Below are 20339 nucleotides of genomic sequence, written 5' to 3'. Positions count from 1 at the left end.
ATGGCCACCGGAACTGTGCCCCGCCCTCCACCCTTCTTGGGATGCAACTCAGTATTCTTTTTCCTCCAAAGACGACGAGTTGAGTTTATACCAAAATGGATACATGGATGATACAGCAGAGGATTGGGAGAATGTCATGTGGTCAGATGAAACCAAAATAGAACTTTTCGGAAGAAGAATACTGAGTTGCATCCCAAGAACACCAGACCTACTGTGACGCATGGGGGTGGAAACATCATGCTTTGGGGCTGTTTTTCTGCTAAGGGGACAGGACGATTGATGCGGGTTAAGGAAAGAATGAATGGGGCCATGTATCGTGAGATTTTGAGCCAAAACCTTCTTCCATCAGTGAGAGCTTTGAATGGTTGACCAAATACTTATTTTCCACCATAATTTACACATAAATTCTTTAAAATTCCTACAATGTAAATTCCTGGATTTTTTTCCCACATTCTGTCTCTCACAGTTGAAGTGTACCTATGATGAAAATTACAGACCTCTGTCATCATTTTAAGTGGGAGAACTTGCACAATCGGTGGCTGACTAAATACTTTTTTTTGCCCCACTGTAAAAGGCATAATCAGTAGATAAATATGATGTTAAGTCAATAGCGATGACATGTAGGAAAAGGCGGTAATGGCAGCGCTAACACGGAACTTTTATGGGATTGTTTACCGGGTGATAATCAGGACTTAAATAAATGATGGAGAAAAAAAACACTTAATTGAACGGTTTAAAAGAGAAAACACGGAAAAAATGAAAATAAAATTTTGAAACATAGTTTATCTTCAATTTCGACTCTTTAAAACTCAAAATTCAACAGTAAAAAAATGAAGAGAAAAACTAGCTAATTCGAATCTTTTTGAAAAAAGTAAAAAAAAGATTTTATGGAACATCATTGGTCATTTTTCGTGATTAAGATTAATTTTGAATTTAGATGACATGTTTTAAATAGGTTAAAATCCAATCTGCAGTTTGTTCCATCAATCAATCAATCACTGTTTACTTATATAGCCCTAAATCACTAGTGTCTCAAAGGGCTGCACAAACCACCACGACATCCTCGGTAGGCCCACATAAGGGCAAGGAAAAACTCACACCCAGTGGGACGTTGGTGACAATGATGACTATGAGAACCTTGGAGAGGAGGAAAGCAATGGATGTCGAGCGGGTCTAACATGATACTGTGAAAGTTCAATCCATAATGGATCCAACACAGTCGCAAGAGTCCAGTCCAAAGCGGATCCAACACAGCAGCGAGAGTCCCGTTCACAGCGGAGCCAGCAGGAAACCATCCCAAGCGGAGGCGGATCAGCAGCGCAGAGATGTCCCCAGCCGATACACAGGCAAGCAGTACATGGCCACCGGATCGGACCGGACCCCCTCCACAAGGGAGAGTGGGACATAGGAGAAAAAGAAAATTAGAATATATAACAAATTGGACCGAGCTATATTTCTAACGGAGACAAATCATTATTTCTTCTAGATTTTCCACGACAAAAATTTTAAAACAAAATTCAAAAGACCTTGAAAAATGATTTAAATTTGATTCTACAGATTTTCTAGATTAGCCAGAATATTTTTTTTTTATTTTAATCATAATAAGTTTAAATAAATATTTCACAAATATTCGTTGTCGTAAAAACAGAAGTGAATTATATTTATATAGCGCTTTTCTCTAGTGACTCAAAGCGCTTTACATAGTGAAACCCGATATCTAAGTTACATTTAAACCAGTGTGGGTGGCACTGGGAGCAGGTGGGTAAAGTGTCTTGCCCAAGGACACAACGGCAGTGACTAGAATGGCGGAAGCAGGAATCGAACCTGCAACCCTTTCAAGTTGCTGGCACGGCCACTCTACCAACCGAGCTATGCCGCCCCAGAAGCTAAAATGAAGAATTAAATTATAATGTATTTATTATTCTTTACAATAAAAAATAAAAAAAAACTTGAACATTGATTTAAATTGTCAGGAAAGAAGAGGAAGGAATTGAAAACGTGAAAAAGATATATGTGTTTAAAAATCCTAAACTCATTTTTAAGGTTGTATTCTTTCTCTAAAATTGTCTTTCTGAAAGTTTTAAGAAGCATAGTAAATATATATATATATATATATATATATATATATATATATATATATATATATATATATATATATATATATATATATATATATATATATATATATATATATATTGTAGCTGAGATAGGCGCCAGCGCCCCCCGCGACCCCAAAAGGGAATAAGCGGTAGAAAATGGATGGATGGATATATATATATATATATATATATTATTTAAACAAGTGAAGACCAAGTCTTTAAGATATTTTCTCGGATTTTCAAATTCTATTTGAGTTTTGTCTCTCTTAGAATAAAGTTTAAAAAATAGAGGCAGCTCACTGGTAAGTGCTGCTATTTGAGCTTTTTTTTTTTTTCACTGGCCCTGCGATGAGGTGGCGACTTGTCCAGGGTGTACCCTGCCTTCCGCCCGATTGTAGCTGAGATAGGCGCCAGCGCCCCCCGCCACCCCAAAAGGGAATAAGCGGTAGAAAATGGATGGATGGATGGTTTAAATGTAACTTAGATATTGGGTTTCACTATGTAAAGCGCTTTGAGTCACAAGAGAAAAGCGCTATATAAATAAAATAAAATGGTAAAATGGGTTGTACTTGTATAGCGCTTTTCTACCTTCAAGGTACTCAAACCGCTTTGACACTATTTCCACATTCACCCATTCACACACACATTCACACACTGATGGAGGGAGCTGCCATGCAAGGGGCTAACCAGCACCCATCAGGAGCAAGGCTGAAGTTTCTTGCTCAAGGACACGACGGACGTGACGAGGTTGGTTCTAGGTGGGATTTGAACCAGGGACCCTCGGGTTGCGCACGGCCACTCTCCCACTGCGGCACGCCGTAAAAAAATATATATATATTATTTAAACAGGTGAAGACCAAGTCTTTAAAATATTTTCTCGGATTTTCAAATTCTATTTGAGTTTTGTCTCTCTTAGAATAAAGTTTAAAAAATAGAGGCAGCTCACTGGTAAGTGCTGCTATTTGAGCTTTTTTTCGTTTCACTGGTTTAAATGTAACTTAGATATTGGGTTTCACTATGTAAAGCGCTTCGAGTCAAAAGAGAAAAGCGCTATATAAATTTTAAAAAAATGGTAAAATGGGTTGTACTTGTATAGCGCTTTTCTACCTTCAAGGTACTCAAACCGCTTTGACACTACTTCCATATTCACCCATTCACACACACATTCACACACTGATGGAGTGAGCTGCCATGCAAGGGGCAAACCAGCACCCATCAGGAGCAAGACTGAAGTGTCTTGCTCAAGGACACGACGGACGTGACGAGGTTGGTTCTAGGTGGGATTTGAACCAGGGACCCTCGGGTTGCGCACGGCAACTCTCCCACTGCGCCATACCGCCATACTTCACTTCACTCTCCTCAGACACACACTTCCATGAGATCAGTCGTTAAGGACTATAATGTCTATAAGGAGGAAGATTTTCTAAAAAAAAAAAAAAAAAAAATTACAGCTCGTCCTGGAGCGGGTTCCCAGCATGACGATACACCTTGTGACGTATGCCGATGCATGAGGACGGGAGGGGGGGGGGGGGATATCACACTTTGGGCCATGACTCACTGCCTTCTCTGCTTTGTTGAGATTCTGCCAACGAACGAGCTCGCACCTTCCTCCTCCTCCCCTGTGGAGCCGTGTTGGATATTAAGATGGGTGCTTCCCTCTCATTGCTTCTCTTCCATCCTCGCAGGATCAAAGCGCCCCGGACTGCCCCCCCCACGCCCCCCCGCTCGCAGCGTGCCATGATTAGAGTAACAATGTGAACCCCTCTTCTCTTTTATCTCCACCTTTTCTCTGCAAAGTCACTCCTGTCGGTCAAAAGTGAATGTTTTCTTTGGACCTTCTGCCTTCCTTACGGGCATTGTGAAGCATCAATCAATCAATCAATGTTTACTTATATAGCCCTAAATCACTAGTGTCTCAAAGGGCTGCACAAACCACTACGACATCCTCGGTAGGCCCACATAAGGGCAAGGAAAACTCACACCCAGTGAGACGTCGGTGACAACGATGACTATGAGAACCTTGGAGAGGAGGAAAGCAATGGATGTCGAGCGGGTCTAACATGATACTGTGAAAGTTCAATCCTCAATGGATCCAACACAGTCGCGAGAGTCCAGTCCAAAGCGGATCCAACACAGCAGCGAGAGTCCCGTTCACAGCGGAGCCAGCAGGAAACCATCCCAAGCGGAGGCGGATCAGCAGCGCAGCGATGTCCCCAGCCGATACACAGGCAAGCAGTACATGGCCACCGGATCGGACCGGACCCCCTCCACAAGGGAGAGTGGGACATAGAAGAAAAAGAAAAGCATGCGTGTCAGGTTTAAACATCGATGACATTTATTAAAACAGACAAGAAGCAAGGAATTATAAACAGAGACAGGATTCAATTCGGCTCAATATGAGGAGAAAGGTCGGGTTTTATTTGTATTCTTGTTTTATGTCGAGCTTCAGCCCTTCAACAGTTCAGGGTCTCCGCTGTCGTATTTTACGCTTCATAATGTGCCACACGTTTTCGATGGGAGACATGTCTGGACTAAGTACCCGCACTCTTTTACTACGAAGCCACGCTGTTGTAACACGTGGCTTGGCATTGTCTTGCTGAAATAAGCAGGGGCGTCCATGATAACGTTGCTTGGATGACAACATATGTTGCTCCAAAACCTCCATTTTCTACCGCTTATTCCCTTTCGGGGTCACGGGGGGCGCTGGCGCCTATCTCAGCTACAATCGGGCGGAAGGCGGGGTACACCCTGGACAAGTCGCCACCTCATCGCAGGGCCAACACAGATAGACAGACAACACTCACACTCACATTCACACACTAGGGCCAATTTTAGTGTTGCCAATCAACCTATCCCCAGGTGCATGTCTTTTGAGGTGGGAGGAAGCCGGAGTACCCGGAGGGAACCCACGCATTCACGGGGAGAACAGGCAAACTCCACACAGAAAGATCCCGAGCCTGGATTTGAACCCAGGACTGCAGGAACTTCGTATTGTGAGGCAGACGCACTAACCCCTCTGCCACCGTGAAGCCTACCTCTATGGAGATGTGTAAGTTACCCATGCCTTGGGCACTAATGCACCCCCCATACCATCACAGATGCTGGCTTTTGAACTTTGCACCTATAACAATCCGGATGGTTATATTCCTCTTTGTTCCGGAGGACACCACGTCCACAGTTTCCAAATATAATTTGAAATGTGGACTTGTCAGACCACAGAACACTTTTCCACTTTGCATCAGTCCATCTTAGATGAGCTCGGGCCCAGAGAAGCCGGGGGGCGTTTCTGGATGTTGTTGATAAATGGCTTTCGCTTTGTATAGTGGAGTTTTAACTTGCACTTACAAATGTAGCAACCAGCTGTAGTTACTGACAGTGGTTTTATGGAGTTTTCCTGAGCCCATGTGGTGATATCCTTTACACACTGATGCCGGTTTTTGATGCAGTACCACCTGAGGGATCAAAGGTCTGTAATATCATTGCTTACTTGCAGTGATTTCTCCAGATTCTCTGAACCTTTTGATGATTTTATGGACCGTAAAAGAAATGCTGTTCTAAAACTGTTTGCCCTATCCATTTACTGTACTCTTGTACAGTTTCCAGCACGCTCTGACGAAAAAAGGTTTACGTCTCCTCTTTTATGGGGGGGTGTAAAGTAAAGTAAAGTTAAAAGTACCAATGATTGTCACACACACACAAGGTGTGGCGAAATTATTCTCTGCATTTGACCCATCAACCTTGATCACCCCCTGGGAGGTGAGGGGAGCAGTGAGCAGCAGCGGTGGCAACGCCCGGGAATCATTTTTTGGTGATTTAACCCCCAATTCCAACCCTTGATGCTGAGTGCCAAGCAGGGAGGTAATGGGTCCCATTTTTGTAGTCTTTGGTATGACTCACGACCTACCAATTTCAGGGCGGACACTCTAACCCAGGAGTAGGGAACCTATGGCTCTAGAGCCAGATGTGGCTCTTTTGATGACTACATCAATCAATCAATCAATGTTTACTTATATAGCCCTAAATCACTAGTGTCTCTAAGGGCTGCACAAACCACTACGACATCCTCGGTAGGCCCACATAAGGGCAAGGAAAACTCACACCCAGTGGGACGTCGGTGACAATGATGACTATGAGAACCTTGGAGAGGAGGAAAGCAATGGATGTCGAGCGGGTCTAACATGATACTGTGAAAGTTCAATCCACAATGGATCCAACACAGTCGCGAGAGTCCAGTCCAAAGCGGATCCAACACAGCAGCGAGAGTCCCGTCCACAGCGGAGCCAGCAGGAAACCATCCCAAGCGGAGGCGGATCAGCATCGCAGAGATGTCCCCAGCCGATACACAGGCAAGCAGTACATGGCCACCGGATCGGACCGGACCCCCTCCACAAGGGAGAGTGGGACATAGAAGAAAAAGAAAAGAAACGGCAGATCAACTGGTCTAAAAAGGGAGTCTATTTAAAGGCTAGAGTATACAAATGAGTTTTAAGGTGAGACTTAAATGCTTCTACTGAGGTGGCATCTCGAACTGTTACCGGGAGGGCATTCCAGGGTACTGGAGCCCGAACGGAAAACGCTCTATAGCCCGCAGACTTTTTTTGGGCTTTGGGAATCACTAACATATGGCTCTCAGATAATCGTATTTATATAGCGCTTTTCTCTAGTGACTCAAAGCGCTTTACAAAGTGACACCCAATATCTAAGTTACATTTAAACCAGTGTGGGTGGCACTGGGGGCAGGTGTGTAAAGTGTCTTGCCCAAGGACACAACGGCAGTGACTAGGATGGCGGAAGCGGGAATCGAACCTGTAACCCTAAGGTTGCTAGCACGGCCACTCTCCTAACCGAGTTAAGCCGAGTAACCGTGTAATACTCCTCCATATCAGTAGGTGGCAGTCGGTAGCTAATTGCTTTGTAGATTTGGGAAACAGCGGGAGGCAGAGTGCAGGTAAAAAGGGGTCTAATGCTTAAACCAGGGGTAGGGGACCTATGGCTCTAGAGCCAGATGTGGCTCTTTTGATGACTACATATGGCTCTCAGATAATTATATTTATATAGCGCTTTTCTCTAGTGACTCAAAGCGCTTTACAAAGTGACACCCAATATCTAAGTTACATTTAAACCAGTGTGGGTGGCACTGGGGGCAGGTGGGAAAAGTGTCTTGCCCAAGGACACAACACCAGTGACTAGGATGGCGGAAGCGGGAATCGAACCTGTAACCCTAAGGTTGCTAGCACGGCCACTCTACCAACCGAGCTAAGCCGAGTAACCGTGTAATACCCCTCCATGTCAGTAGATGGCAGTCGGTAGCTAATTGCTTTGTAGATTTGGGAAACAGCGGGAGGCAGGGTGCAGGTAAAAAGGGGTCTAATGCTTAAACCAGGGGTAGGGAACTTATGGCTCTTGAGCCAGATGACTGCATCTGGCTCTCAGATAAATCTTAGCTGACATTGCTTAACACGATAAGTAATGAATAATTCTGCTGGTAATCAGAGTTTCAAATTATAAAACATTCTCATGCATTTTAATCCAACCATCCGTTTTCTACCGCACCTGTTCAAGATGTCGCATTAATGGTAAGAAGTATTATATAGTTGTTAAAAAGAAAAAGAGACTTATTATACTCTACAAATGTTGGTCATACTTAAAAATGCACAAATGTAATTGTATTCAGTGTTGAAAAAATGTTATATGGCTCTTACGGAAATATATTTTGAAACATTTGGCATTCATGGCTCTCTCAGCCAAAAAGGTTCCCGACCCCTGTTCTAACCACTAGGCCACTGAGTATTATGAGCTGTATGTAAACAGCCATTGTTTTTTTATCACATTAACACAAAGGAAAAAGATGCCTCGGGCTTGGACTGGTCCTGGTTCGAGCTTGGGCGGGTCTTGGATGACAATAGATAACCCCTCCTGTCTCCTCCCATCGCACACAGCTGAGTTTTTCCAAGCTTTTGGCTTGTTGCAACAAAGACAGATTTTGTCTATTCACTTGGAACCCAGAGAACGGAGAGTTTTTTTAATAATTGATTGATTTTATGTTGGACGTCCCTGCTGAATTAACCCTGCCTCCTATTGTGCCAGGACCGGCTTCGAAATCAGCGACAGGTGTAGATGGCCCAGCTGGGCCTAGTTATTTAATCACCAAAAGCAGCAGCATCCTAAATAAAAACTATATTGTAACTCTGATCCCGGCTCTCATGGCGATGCTTAGTGGTCTGGAAGATCATGGAAGGGCAACCTTCACAAAACCATTTCAGCGTTTAAACGATTTCAACATTTAAACCGTTTTTACATTCGTCCGACATTCCATTTACGTTTCCGTTCAGCATAAGCTCTTCAACATTCAAACTATTCCACCATTCAAACTAATCTTACACTCATAGTACATCGTGTCAGCATTTCAGTTCGACTTCAGCATTGGAGCATCCGCACGAGACAGCAATCCATAGTGGATCTAACATAATAGTGAGAGTCCAGTCCATAGTGGATCTAACATATGGGTGTGAGAGTCCAGTCCATAGTGGATCTAACATAATAGTGAGAGTCCAGTCCATAGTGGATCTAACATATGGGTGTGAGAGTCCAGTCCATAGTGGATCTAACATAATACTGAGAGTCCAGTCCATAGTGGATCTAACATATGGGTGTGAGAGTCCAGTCCATAGTGGATCTAACATAATACTGAGAGTCCAGTCCATAGTGGATCTGACATAATAGTGAGAGTCCAGTCCATAGTGGATATAACATATGGGTGTGAGAGTCCAGTCCATAGCGGATCTAACATAATAGTGAGAGTCCAGTCCATAGTGGATCTAACATAATAGTGAGAGTCCAGTCCATAGTGGATTTGACATAATAGTGAGAGTCCAGTCCATAGTGGATATAACATATGGGTGTGAGAGTCCAGTCCATAGCGGATCTAACATAATAGTGAGAGTCCAGTCCATAGTGGATCTAACATAATAGTGAGAGTCCAGTCCATAGTGGATCTAACATATGGGTGTGAGAGTCCAGTCCATAGTGGATCTAACATAATACTGAGAGTCCAGTCCATAGTGGATCTAACATATGGGTGTGAGAGTCCAGTCCACAGTGGATCTAACATAATACTGAGAGTCCAGTCCATAGTGGATCTGACATAATAGTGAGAGTCCAGTCCATAGTGGATATAACATATGGGTGTGAGAGTCCAGTCCATAGCGGATCTAACATAATAGTGAGAGTCCAGTCCATAGTGGATCTAACATAATAGTGAGAGTCCAGTCCATAGTGGATCTGACATAATAGTGAGAGTCCAGTCCATAGTGGATATAACATATGGGTGTGAGAGTCCAGTCCATAGCGGATCTAACATAATAGTGAGAGTCCAGTCCATAGTGGATCTAACATAATAGTGAGAGTCCAGTCCATAGTGGATCTAACATAAGGGTGTGAGAGTCCAGTCCATAGTGGATCTAAAATAATAGTGAGAGTCCAGTCCATAGTGGAGCTAACATAATAATGAGAGTCCAGTCCATAGTGGATCTAACATAATAGTGAGAGTCCAGTCCATAGTGGATCCAACATAAGGGTGTGAGAGTCCAGTCCATAGTGGATCTGACAGAATAGTGAGAGTCCAGTCCATAATGGATCTAACATAGGGGTATGAGAGTCCAGTCTATAGTGGATCTAACATATGGATGTGAGAGTCCAGTCCATAGTGGATCTAACATAATAGTGAGAGTCCAGTCCATAGTGGATCTGACATAATAGTGAGAGTCCAGTCCATAATGGATCTAACATAGGGGTATGAGAGTCCAGTCTATAGTAGATCTAACATATGGATGTGAGAGTCCAGTCCATAGTGGATCTAACATAATAGTGAGAGTCCAGTCCATAGTGGATCCAACATAATAGTGAGAGTCCAGTCAATAGTGGATCTAACATAATAGTGAAAGAGTCCAGTCCATAGTGGATCTAACATAAGGGTGTGAGAGTCCAGTCCATAGTGGATCTGACATAATAGTGAGTGTCCAGTCCATAATGGATCTCACATAATAGTGAGAGTACAGTCCATAGTGGATCTAACATAATAGTGAGAGTCCAGTCCATAGTGGAGCTAACATAATAATGAGAGTCCAGTCCATAGTGGATCTAACATAATAGTGAGAGTCCAGTCCATAGTGGATCCGACATAAGAGTGAGAGTCCAGTCCATAGTGGATCCAACATAATAGTGAGAGTCCAGTCAATAGTGGATCTAACATAATAGTGAAAGAGTCCAGTCCATAGTGGATCCGACATAATAGTGAGATTCCAGTCCATAGTGGATCTAAAATAATAGTGAGAGTCTAGTCCATAGTGGATCTGACATAATAGTGAGAGTCCAGTCCATAGTGGATCTGACATAAGAGTGAGAGTCCAGTCCATAGTGGAGCTAACAAATGGGTGTGAGAGTCCAGTCCATAGTGGATCTGACATAATAGTGAGAGTCCAGTCCATAGTGGATCTGAAATAATAGTGAGAGTCCAGTCCATAGTGGAGCTAACAAATGGGTGTGAGAGTCCAGTCCATAGTGGATCTGACATAATAGTGAGAGTCCAGTCCATAGTGAATCTAACATAATAGTGAGAGTCCAGTCCATAGTGGATCTAACATAATAGTGAGAGTCCAGTCCATAGTGGATCTGAAATAATAGTGAGAGTCCAGTCCATAGTGGAGCTAACATATGGGTGTGAGAGTCCAGTCCATAGTGGATCTGACATAATAGTGAGAGTCCAGTCCATAGTGGATCTAACATAATAGTGAGAGTCCAGTCCATAGTGGATCTAACATAATAGTGGGAGTCCAGTCCATAGTGGATCTGACATAACTTGAGAGTCCAGTCCATAGTGGATCCAACACAATAGTGAAAGTCCAGTCCATAGTGGATCTGACATAATAGTGAGAGTCCAGTCCATAGTGGATCTGACATAATAGTGAGAGTCCACTCCATAGTGGATCTGACATAATAGTGAGAGTCCAGTCCATAGTGGATCTGACATAATAGTGAGAGTCCAGTCTATAGTGGATCTGACATAATAGTGAGAGTCCAGTCCATAGTGGATCTAACATAATAGTGGGAGTCCAGTCCATAGTGGATCTAACATAATAGTGGGAGTCCAGTCCATAGTGGATCTGACATAATAGTGAGAGTCCAGTCCATAGTGGATCCAACACAATAGTGAAAGTCCAGTCCATAGTGGATCTGACATAATAGTGAGAGTCCAGTCCATAGTGGATCTGACATAATAGTGAGAGTCCACTCCATAGTGGATCTGACATAATAGTGAGAGTCCAGTCCATAGTGGATCTAACATAATAGTGAGAGTCCAGTCCATAATGGATCTAACATATGGGTGTGAGAATCCAGTCCATAGTGGATCTAACATAATAGTGAGAGTCCAGTCCATAGTGGATCTAACATATGGGTGTGAGAATCCAGTCCATAGTGGATCTAACATCATAGTGAGAGTCCAGTCCATAGTGGATCTAGCACAATAGTGAAAGTCCAGTCCATAGTGGATCTAACATAAGGGTGTGAGAGTCCAGTCCATAGTGGATCTAACATAATAGTGAGAGTCCAGTCCATAGTGGATCTAACACAATAGTGAAAGTCCAGTCCATAGTGGATCTAACATAAGGGTGTGAGAGTCCAGTCCATAGTGGATCTGACATAATAGTGAGAGTCCAGTCCATAGTGGATCTGACATAATAGTGAGAGTCCAGTCCATAGTGGATCCAACATAATAGTGAGAGTCCAGTCAATAGTGGATCTAACATAATAGTGAAAGAGTCCAGTCCATAGTGGATCTAACATAAGGGTGTGAGAGTCCAGTCCATAGTGGATCTGACATAATAGTGAGTGTCCAGTCCATAATGGATCTCACTTAATAGTGAGAGTACAGTCCATAGTGGATCTAACATAATAGTGAGAGTCCAATCCATAGTGGATCTAACATAATAGTAAGAGTCCAATCCATAGTGGATCTAACATAATAGTGAGAGTCCAGTCCATAGTGGATCCAACATAATAGTGAGAGTCCAGTCCATAGTGGATCTAACATAATAGTGAGAGTCCAGGCCATAGTGGAGCTAACATAATAATGAGAGTCCAGTCCATAGTGGATCTAACATAATAGTGAGAGTCCAGTCCATAGTGGATCCGACATAATAGTGAGAGTCCAGTCCATAGTGGATCCAAAATAATAGTGAGAGTCCAGTCAATAGTGGATCTAACATAATAGTGAAAGAGTCCAGTCCATAGTGGATCCGACATAATAGTGAGATTCCAGTCCATAGTGGATCTAACATAATAGTGAGAGTCTAGTCCATAGAGGATCTGACATAATAGTGAGAGTCCAGTCCATAGTGGATCTGACATAAGAGTGAGAGTCCAGTCCATGGTGGATCTAACATAATAGTGAGAGTCCATTTCATAGTGGATCTGACATAATAGTGAGAGTCCAGTCCATAGTGGATCTGAAATAATAGTGAGAGTCCAGTCCATAGTGGAGCTAACAAATGGGTGTGAGAGTCCAGTCCATAGTGGATCCGACATAATAGTGAGAGTCCAGTCCATAGTGAATCTAACATAATAGTGAGAGTCCAGTCCATAGTGGATCTAACATAATAGTGAGAGTCCAGTCCATAGTGGATCTGACATAATAGTGAGAGTCCAGTCCATAGTGGATCTGAAATAATAGTGAGAGTCCAGTCCATAGTGGAGCTAACATATGGGTGTGAGAGTCCAGTCCATAGTGGATCTGACATAATAGTGAGAGTCCAGTCCATAGTGGATCTAACATAATAGTGAGAGTCCAGTCCATAGTGGATCTAACATAATAGTGGGAGTCCAGTCCATAGTGGATCTAACATAATAGTGGGAGTCCAGTCCATAGTGGATCTGACATAATAGTGAGAGTCCAGTCCATAGTGGATCCAACACAATAGTGAAAGTCCAGTCCATAGTGGATCTGACATAATAGTGAGAGTCCAGTCCATAGTGGATCTGACATAATAGTGAGAGTCCACTCCATAGTGGATCTGACATAATAGTGAGAGTCCAGTCCATAGTGGATCTGACATAATAGTGAGAGTCCAGTCTATAGTGGATCTGACATAATAATGAGAGTCCAGTCCATAGTGGATCTAACATAATAGTGAGAGTCCAGTCCATAGTGGATCTAACATAATAGTGGGAGTCCAGTCCATAGTGGATCTAACATAATAGTGGGAGTCCAGTCCATAGTGGATCTGACATAATAGTGAGAGTCCAGTCCATAGTGGATCCAACACAATAGTGAAAGTCCAGTCCATAGTGGATCTGACATAATAGTGAGAGTCCAGTCCATAGTGGATCTGACATAATAGTGAGAGTCCACTCCATAGTGGATCTGACATAATAGTGAGAGTCCAGTCCATAGTGGATCTAACATAATAGTGAGAGTCCAGTCCATAATGGATCTAACATATGGGTGTGAGAATCCAGTCCATAGTGGATGTAACATAATAGTGAGAGTCCAGTCCATAGTGGATCTAACATATGGGTGTGAGAATCCAGTCCATAGTGGATCTAACATAATAGTGAGAGTCCAGTCCATAGTGGATCTAACACAATAGTGAAAGTCCAGTCCATAGTGGATCTAACATAAGGGTGTGAGAGTCCAGTCCATAGTGGATCTGACATAATAGTGAGTGTCCAGTCCATAATGGATCTAACATAATAGTGAGAGTCCACTCCATAGTGGATGTATCATAATATGAGTCCAGTCCATAGTGGATCCAACATAATAGTGAGAGTCCAGTCCATAGTGGATCTAACATAATAATGAGAGTCCAGTCCATAGTGGATCTAACATATGGGTGTGAGAGTCCAGTCCATAGTGGATCTAACATAATAGTGAGAGTCCAGTCCATAGTGGATCTGACATAATAGCGAGAGTCCAGTCCATAGTGGATGTCCCCAACCACTGCACAGGCGAGCGGTCCACCCCGGGTCCCGACTCTGGACAGCCAGCACCTCATCCATGGTCTACTTAAAAACCAGAGTATACAAATGAGCTTTAAGATGGGACTTAAATGCTTCTACTGAGTTAGCATCTCTAACTGTTACCGGGAGGGCTTTCCATGGCAGTGGATCCCGAACAGCCTGCAGACTTTTATTATTGCTTTTTTCTTTATCCTGCACTCCAACGAGCTAATGAAATGAAATTTCCTATTTTTTATCTGTACTGTAAAGTTCACATTTGAATGACAATAAAAAGGAAACCTCTCTCTTCTCTGTACCGAGCCCGGCAAGGTTTTGGTTGAATCCCCCTCCCCCCCAACCCGGTACTCGCCAAGTATTGATGCATCCATTACCCAAATCCTGCAGTCCTAATCAAATGTGACCAGTACCAAGCAGAGAGTGAGGCGGCCATGCTGGTGAAACAGCTGTTTTAGACCTAATTAAAGGGGAAGTAGCAGGTGTCACCTGGGCAAACATTACTCGGGCACACCTGCTTGCATTGATTTGATCCAAAGTGCTTTGGACAGAACGCCGAGACTTTAAGCCACCGCCAAAGAGGCACCGGCTCCGAAGCCAGGCCGGCTTTGGACCCGCGGGACATGGGTCGCCGTTCCTTGTCCGAGACTTAACGGACACATCTGTAAGTGAGCAGATCCGTGGTCAGTCCGTAAGTGACCACGGATCTGGGAGGATAATTGTCTGCAGGAAAGCTCCGGAGGCTGTAAAGGCAGCTTGTTTCAGACGGGGGTGGGGGGGGTGATTTCACAGGACATTTAACTTTACACCGCTCATTTGTTACCTCTTTGGGGCATTACCAAATACCCATTAAGGGGGATTTCACCTTTAACCCCCACTAACTTTTACGAGCGAGTCGATCAGCCCCCCCGGGTAAAAATGGCACCAGGTTTCTGGGGCTGTTAGCATGACGGGCGATACATTCGGATACTCACACCCCGAATTGTACATTGGAACTTTGTTTCTAAGGCAGTGGTTCTCAAATAGACTTGCTGACCCTTCCCGATTTTCCCGGGAGACTCCCGAATTTTCAGTGCCCCTACCCAAAATCTCCCAGGGTAACCATTCTCCCCGAATTTCTACCGATTTCCACCCGGGCAACAATATTGGGGGCGCCCTCTCTCACCTGAAAAGGAAACTACCGTATTTCCTTGAATTGCCTCTTCTCACTCCGTCGCTTACGGTAAATTTAAGCCTGCGCTTATAAATTTGAGTGTGATGTAAGGATACCATCATGAAAAGCACGTTTAATTAAAAAAAATGTATTATGGTCTTACCCATCCATCCAGCCATTTTTCTACCGCTTATTCCCTTTTGGGGTCGCTGGCGCCTATCTCAGCTACAATCGGGCGGAAGGCGGGGTACACCCTGGACAAGTCGCCACCTCATCGGAGGGCCAACACAGATAGACAGATGACATTCACACACTAGGGGCAATTTAGTGTTGCCAATCAACCTATCCCCAGGTGCATGTCTTTGGAAGTGGGAGGAAGCCGGAGTACCCGGAGGGAACCCACGCAGTCACGGGGAGAACATGCAAACTCCACACAGAAAGATCCCAAGCCTGGGATTGAACCCAGGACTGCAGGACCTTCGTATTGTGAGTCTTACTTTTACTTATAAATGAAGTCCATGCGCAGCTCCATCTGATCAAAAGCATCGATAACTTGTTTATAGAAGTCTTCCTTATCTTTCTTCAGTTTTAAAAGTCTCTCTGTTTCGATGGAGATCTTCCTTTATCACCTCCTGCTTCGATTGAAAGTCCAGTTTAGAAAACTGTTTTATTTTAGAAATTTAATCCTCCATGTTAAAAGTGCAAGCGAGAGGAAAAAAATAAACTCTTGCTGCTTGTTGTCACTTCTTCTGCAGCCGAGTAGTCGCAAGGAGGATCACTAGCGCCCTCTACCACCAGGAGGCGGGAGTCATTTAATGACTCATATTTGACACACGCAGCTACGGTATGTTAATAAAACATAGCTGCTTACTGTTCTTTTTAGCATATTCAATAGCTTGGACCTTAAATGCTACTGAATAGCTCTTAATCTTCTTCCCTTTATGCGATTTCAAATTATTGAAATCAGCCTCCTCCAAGTGAAGTGTCGCTCATGACGTGACGAGTTTGACCCCGTGGAAATTCTAGGCATATGCTAATTATTTCGCGAAACGGGTTTGACCCGGCGTTATTCCTGAGCCGGCGGTAATGCTAAGCATGCGCTAATTATTTTGCGAAACGAGTTTGACCCGGCAGTAATTCTAGGGAGGTGCATACTATATACCCGGCGGCTATTCAAGGAAATACGGTAAATCTTGCTTGTTCAATATTCAATGTGTCAGTCCTTTTTTAATTTTTTTTGTTTTTCTTATTTTTTCTTCTTTGTCATGAAAAAGGGACATTTTTGTCATGAAAAGGGGATTTTTCTGTGGTTTGTGCACTAATTGTAAGTGTATATTGTGTTTTTTATGTTGATTTAATAAATTAAAAAAAACATATAAATATATATATATATTTTATTATTATTTTTTTTTTATTCTTCTGCGGCTTGGTACCAATCGGGCCACGGCCCGGTGGTTGGGGACCACTGATATACTTGACTTGGTAAATTCTAGGTGTAAATATACCCCTCCCCTCGTAACCACGCCCCACACCTCACACCGGTCCTTTTTTATTTTTTTTTGTTTTTTTTGTTTTTTCTTCTTTGTCATGAAAAAGGGATTTTTCTGTGGTTTGTGCACTAATTGTAAGTGTATATTGTGTTTTTTATGTTGATTTAATTTAAAAAAAAAATATATATATATATATATATATATTTTTTTTTTTTCAATTTTTCTGCGGCCCGGTACCAATCGGGCCACGGCCCGGTGGTTGGGGACCACTGATATACTTGACTTGGTCAATTCTAGGTGTAAATATACCCCTCCCCTCGTAACCACTCCCACCCACCTCACACGGTCCTTTTTTTTATTTTTTTTGTTTTTTCTTCTTTGTCATGAAAAAGGGATTTTTGTTGTTGTTTGTGCACTAATTGTAAGTGTATATTATGTTTTTTATGTTGAATTAATAAAAAATAAAAAAAATAATAATTTTTTTTTTAATAAAAAAATTCTTCTGCGGCCCGGTGGTTGGGGACCACTCATATACTTGACTTGGTCAATTCTAGGTGTAAATATACCCCTCCCCTCGTAACCACGCCCCCCACCTCACACCGGTCCTTTTTTTCTTTTTTCTTCTTTGTCATGAAAAAGGGACGTTTTTGTCATGAAAAAGGGATTTTTTTTGTGGTTTGTGCACTAATTGTAAGTGTATATATTTTTTTTTATGTTGATTTAATTAAAAAAAAAATATATATATATATATATATATTTTTTTTTTTAATTCTTCTGCGGCCCGGTAACAATCGGGCCACAGCCCAGTGGTTGGGGACCACTGATATACTTGACTTGGTAAATTCTAGGTGTAAATATACCCCTCCCCTCGTAACCACGCCCCCCACCTCACACCGGTCCTTTTTTATTTTTTTTGTTTTTTTTGTTTTTTCTTCTTCGTCATGAAAAAGGGACGTTTTTGTCACGAAAAATTGATATTTTTTGTTGTTTGTGCACTAATTGTAAGTGTATATTGTGTTTTTTATGTTGATTTAATTTAAGAAAAACCAAAAAAACAATTTTTTATTTTTATTTTTTTAATTCTTCTGCGGCTTGGTACCAATCGGGCCACGGCCCGGTGGTTGGGGACCACTGACATACTTGACTTGGTCAATTCTAGGTGTAAATATACCCCTCCCCTCGTAACCACGCCCCCCACCTCACACCGGTCCTTTTTTTATTTTTTTTGTTTTTTCTTCTTTGTCATGAAAAAGGGACGTTTTTGTCATGAAAAAGGGATTTTTTTTTTGTGGTTTGTGCACTAATTGTAAGTGTATGTTGTGTTTTTTATGTTGATTTAATTAAAAACAAAAAAAAAAAATGTTTTAATAAAAAAAAAATTCTGCGGCCCGGTACCAATCGGGCCACGGCCCGGTGGTTGGGGACCACTGATATACTTGACTTGGTCAATTCTAGGTGTAAATATACCCCTCCCCTCCTAACCACGCCCCCCACCTCACACCGTCCTTTTTTTTTTTTTTTTTTTTCTTCTTTGTCATGAAAAAGGGACATTTTTGTCATGAAAAGGGGATTTTTCTGTGGTTTGTGCACTAATTGTAAGTGTGTGTTGTGTTTTTTATGTTGATTTAATTGAAAAAAAAAAATGTATATATTTTTATTTTTTTTTCTAAATCTTCTACAGCCCGGTACCAATCGGGCCACGGCCCGGTGGTTGGGGACCACTGACATACTTGACTTGGTAAATTCTAGGTGTAAATATACCCCTCCCCTCGTAACCACGCCCCCCACCTTTTTTATTTTTTTTGTTTTTTCTTCTTTGTCATGAAAAAGGGATTTTTTTTGTGGTTTGTGCACTAATTGTAAGTGTATATTGTGTTTTTTATGTTGATTTAATTTAAAATATATATATATATATATATATATATATATATTTTTTTTTTTTTTTTTTTTTTTTTTTTTTTTATTCTTCTGCGGCCCGGTACCAATCGGGCCACGGCCCGGTGGTTGGGGACCACTGATATACTTGACTTGGTAAATTCTAGGTGTAAATATACCCCTCCCCTCGTAACCACGCCCCCCACCTCCCAAAATCGGAGGTCTCAAGGTTGGCAAGTATGATACAGGGGTTTCATACAAAAAAAAGGAATTAATTAAGAAGAACCATCCTTACGTAACAACAATTTCTCCCCAGAGGAAATCAGGTAAAGTGAATTAATTCGCCGCACTTTGCGGGGAAAATTCTTAGCTGCTTCCATTGTCTTGCCAAAATAAAAATCACATGGAGGGCCGCCGCCACGTTTCCTTTGTGCCGCGACAATACATTAATTTCATGAGCGAACGGGCAAAGGCTGGCAGTTTGTGCGGCGCTAAACTGTGTTTAATTGGATTCTAATCCAGGGCAACGCCACTGGAGGCTTGTTTCCCCCCCCCCGCCCCTCCATCTTTTATTTCAACAGCACCTGGAGCGTTATGGTGCTGATTACATCCCTCCCGTGGTTCCGCCCCATGGCCCCGCCCCCTGGAGGGAACAGTCACGGTCTGTACGGTCCGGCTACGGGGAACGCCGGGGTCAAAGACAAACATGATCATCCAAAACTAATTAATTGTTTACCGCAGAATCCGACATGACTCCAAGGAAGACCCTCATTCGCCGAGGCGGAACATTAAGAGTTGGGAGTAAATTATATTGGTATGTCAGACTCAGCCCTGTCATGGTTTAACTCTTATCTTACTGATAGGATGCAGTGTGTCTCCCATAACAGTGTGACCTCGGACTATGTTAAGGTAACGTGTGGAGTTCCCCAGGGTTCGGTCCTTGGCCCTGTACTCTTCAGCATCTACATGCTGCCGCTGGGCGACATCATACGCAAATACGGTATTAGCTTTCACTGTTATGCTGATGACACCCAACTCTACATGCCCCTAAAGCTGACCAACACGCCGGATTGTAGTCAGCTGGAGGCGTGTCTTAATGAAATTAAACAATGGATGTCCGCTAACTTTTTGCAACTTCATGCCAAAAAAACGGAAATGCTGATTATCGGTCCTGCTAGACACCGACCTCTATGTAATAATACAACTTTAACATTTGACAACCAAATAATAAAACAAGGTGACTCTGTAAAAAATCTGGGTATTATCTTCGACCCAACTCTCTCCTTTGAGGCACACATTGAAAGCGTTACTAAAACGGCCTTCTTTCATCTCCGTAATATCGCTAAAATTCGCTCCATTTTGTCCACTAAAGACGCTGAGATCATTATCCATGCGTTTGTTACGTCTCGCCTCGACTACTGTAACGTATTATTTCCGGGTCTCCCCATGTCTAGCATTAAAAGATTACAGTTGGTACAAAATGCGGCTGCTAGACTTTTGACAAGAACAAGAAAGTTTGATTACATTACGCCTGTACTGGCTCACCTGCACTGGCTTCCTGTGCACTTAAGATGTGACTTTAAGGTTTTACTACTTACGTATAAAATACTACACGGTCTAGCTCCATCCTATCTTGCCGATTGTATTGTACCATATGTACCGGCAAGAAATCTGCGTTCAAAAGACTCCGGCTTATTAGTGATTCCTAGAGCC

This window comes from Nerophis ophidion, linkage group LG07, assembly GCF_033978795.1.
Source record: "Nerophis ophidion isolate RoL-2023_Sa linkage group LG07, RoL_Noph_v1.0, whole genome shotgun sequence".
In the NCBI taxonomy this organism is placed as follows: Eukaryota; Metazoa; Chordata; class Actinopteri; order Syngnathiformes; family Syngnathidae; genus Nerophis; species Nerophis ophidion.
The sequence above is the reverse complement of the archived record's forward strand: the minus strand, read 5'-3'. Positions refer to the sequence as shown.